This window comes from Nyctereutes procyonoides, unplaced genomic scaffold (assembly GCF_905146905.1).
Source record: "Nyctereutes procyonoides isolate TBG_1078 unplaced genomic scaffold, NYPRO_anot_genome, whole genome shotgun sequence".
Lineage (NCBI taxonomy): Eukaryota > Metazoa > Chordata > Mammalia > Carnivora > Canidae > Nyctereutes > Nyctereutes procyonoides.
In genome coordinates, this window is record NW_026575121.1 from 28774103 (window position 1) to 28778108 (window position 4006).

At 35.9% G+C, this 4006-nt stretch overlaps 1 pseudogene; it reads left to right on the forward strand.

Annotated features, from left to right (window-relative positions):
- Positions 1-917: 917 nt before the first annotated feature.
- On the forward strand, positions 918-2019 carry LOC129516458 (glutaredoxin-1-like; annotated as a pseudogene).
- The last annotated feature ends 1987 nt before the right edge of the window (positions 2020-4006 follow it).

Sequence of the window (4006 nt, forward strand, 5' to 3'; positions counted from 1 at the left end):
TTTATTTAGAAAGAGATGGGGAAAGAGAGAGAGAGCACATAAATGGGAGGAGGGGTAGAGGGAGAGGGAGGAGCAGACTACCCTCTGAGCAGGGAGCCTAATGCAGGGCTCCTTGTGGGGCTCCAAGTGAGGTTCAATCCCAGGACCCCAGAATCAGGACCTGAGCCAAAGGCAGATGCTTAACTGACTGAGCCACCCAGGTGCTCCTAATATTCTCCCTTCTATCATGCATATCATACACACACATATACACACACACATCCCTCAGGTAACTTTCAGGAAAAAGGGAGACATAAGCACAGATATCTGATCACCATTTCTTCACAAAGAGAACCAAACGAAATACAAAGTTAAGGAAAACTGCTATCAAGCCTTCAGACAAGGTTCTTTTAATTGTGAAGAACAGAAACTAATCTCAAGAAGTTATCTCAAGAAAATAAATAATACATACATTAACTATGTACAGTATTTGTGTGCTAATCACACCTCAATAAAGTGGTTTAAAAATAAACTCTAAAATAAATTATCTAAATTTAAATAAATGGTTATTTCAAGCATTTTTATACTCTGGGACTGTAATGGCATCAGAAACTGAGGCCTCTTGATTAACTGCACTTGTTCTATCTCTTCATAGGCAACATGCTCTCACTTCCACAGGATGTCCCTTAGAGACCAGCTAGCTCCCTCTGCTTACTAGTTTCTGGGCCCTTTCAGCGAGGCAGTACAACAAAGCTGATATGACCTTGATTCTTCCTAATGGATTCTTAACCTACTCTTAGAGGGTTACCTGAATCATTTACTTAGATTTTCTTAAATCAAACTTGGAAAAGAAATAAATTAGCTCAACTCATTTTTTAATGCCACCACCAGTCTATGTATTTGTGAGTCAGATTCAGATACCTATAGTCCAAGCAGTTATGGCAAAGGGACCAAGGTAATATGAAACAAAATACAATTATCTAGGTAGCTAGAAAAATGTAGCATTGGCATAAAAGATATTCAGATGATTGGCTTATTCAGTGCAACATGGTCACTTAGGCAACAGGAGCTATGAATTCCTGAACTGAAATGCTAGAAATTCTAATTGAAAATAAGAAACCAACTACTAACATTCCACTACCCAAACTGTGACAGTAGTGAATTATCACAGGAAGTAAGTTAAATAAGAGCTCCTGGTAGAAATTCATTAACTTCCCATAATTTGAGAGGATGAGAGCAGACAGCGTAAAAGACAAGAACCACTCTATTTCTGCTATTATAGATCATTTAAGATCTATTGTGCCAACCGAATAATTTAAGACATACAGGTTTACTAGATATGGTGTGTCCCTCCCCTGATGCAGTGGTTAGTAGCATCAAGAAGAATGCTGGTGACAGTCATCCCATGTCCCTGGACATGAATCTAGGCTGAAGAGAAACCTATATAAGAACTTTACCTACATACTTTGACATCAGTCCATATTAGAAAAGAAAATACAAAAAAAAACCAAAGGGCCTCTTGATAGGAATATCGTTGATCTATTTTCTCTCTACCTATTTCTGGCTTTAGAGTTTCATTTTTTAATCCAGTACCCACTACCATATGTGGCTATTTAAATTTAAATGTAATTAAATTAGATCAAATTAAAAATTCAGAGGTTTATACCCTAAGCAATATCCGCAATTGAGGATTCCTCCCCAGGAGTCAGCTGCCTATCAGCATGGGGTCAAGAGTGTGAACAACAAAATCCAACCCACAAAGGTGGTTGTGTTCATCAAGCCCACCTGCCTCTACTGCAGAAGGATCCAAGAGCCCCTCAACCATTGCCCTCCACACAAGGGTTTTGGGATTTGTTGATATCATAGCCACCAGTGACACAATCAAGATTCAAGATTATTTGCAACAGTTCACAGGAGCCAGAAACAGTACCTTGGGTTTTTATGGGTAAAGACTGTATAGGTGGATGCACAAATCTGATAGAAATGCGTAAGAGTAGGGAACTGTTAAAGTGGCTGAAGCAAACTGGAACTCTACAATAATTACAGAGCAATCTCCAGGCTGATAACCCCCTTAAGAGTTGGATGGCATTGCAAATGACCATACTTCCTGGCAGATGTACTAGAGGCTAACAGCCACAGCAACCATTTACTTAAAATTCTGAAATATGTTAACAAAAACAAAACAAAACAAAACAAAAAACCCTTAAGAGATGGAGTGCATTTTTGGCAAAAAAGCTTTTCCTTCTTTGGACTCAATATTAAAAGTGGACCAACTTGCCCCAAATCACAGGTTTGAGAAAGTTGATGGACATCTTGAGTTTCCTCTCTCAATTAGCCCTTTGGGTTCCAGGAAACCAGGACAAGTTATGGCTTAGGATTCATTCAGTGACTCAAAAGATGTTCTTCTCCTTGACACATGCTTCTTACTAACTGTTCTCTATATGCTAGGACTCCTCTACCTCTAAGCCAATGTTTCTCAACCAAGTTTATCCCAGGCCCTCTAGGATCAATCTATAACTGGTTTTCTGCTACTGCCTGAAAATTTATTGAGTTTGACTTTATAGAATTTGCATTAGAAAAGCAACAGGTATTTTGAATGTGCTTTTTTAAGCTATATGTGTCTCCCCAGTCACCATTCCCATCCCACCCTAACCCATCTTGAGAATTCCTGCTCTGAACCAGTTTTCTTAAACTTGACAACTCACAGATCTCATAGGAAATGTTCAATAATTCCATGGGTCTTAAGGACCCAATTTGAGAAACACCACATGAAAAATTAAGCACAATTGGTCTTCACTTAGTGGGTGACACATAGATCAGAGGTGCGAGTGCAGCTTCTGTGCACCTCTGTTATGTAAGATGGTTGTCCACATAATCCTGAGTGTGAATTAACTTGTTTAGATTAAAATAGAAGCAAAATGTAAAATTTAAAATATTATCACAGGAAACTTGCAATCCTCTCCCCTAAGAATATGTCTGTGAAAGTGATCAAATTTAAGAAATACAGTCCTAAATGATTTTTTTCTTTCTCCCTTTTCTTTCCATTTTATGAAGACTTAAGAGTCCCTTATTGTGAAGTTTGTTCTAGAATTGTAATACTAAGTTAATTTCCTTTTGCAGTCTCTAGTGTGAATGGTTAATTTCATTTCTAATAAAGAAATACCTGGAGATGAAAAAAATTCAGTTCCTCAGTTGTATTAGCCAAATTTCAAGTGCTTAAATGTCATATGTGGCTGGTGACCATCATATTAGACGATGCAATTATAGAACATTTCTTTCCTAGAGTATTGGTTGGTAGCAATACACAAGTAATAAACATCAAATATACTTGATGAATTTTAAAAGTCATTTGGAAAATATGTATATGAGAATCAGAAAAATATCAAAGAGGGAAAAAAGGGTAGGGAATGTACCTTGAAGTGGTATGAAAATACATGTAAAGCTGCTATAATTTAAACAGCATTGGCAACATCAAAAGAAATAGAAAAATAGATCAATGCACAATATGCTAGTACAGAAATATTTCTAAATATATGTGGGAATTTTAAAATCATAAAATGTATCACTTTAAATCACTGATATTAGAACAATTAGATATAAATTTTGGAAGAAAATAAAATACTTAGTAGCTACTTACATCAATAAAAAAAATTATTCCAGATAAGATTAAAGATCTAAAACTGCATTAAAAATGGCTTAACAATCTTGAGATAAAAAAGATGAAAAGTCTTTTTAAGGAAGATATGAAGCCAGGAATAATTATAGATACAATATAGGAAAAATCCTGAAGTGTATATAAATGTAAACGTGCAAATTAAAATGGTTTGCTTTGTAACATGCATGGTAATGAAAAGAGGCCATCTTCTGGAAATGGCTTAAACAATTTTCTGAATTTCAAAGATAAAAAGAGAATTTTAAAAGGAATCCAAGCAGGAAAAAACAGCCCCCCCCCAAAAAAAAATTATACATTTTATTCAAGATTCCTTTAAACAGTAACAAGAAAATGACTGTATATTTTACTTGAAAT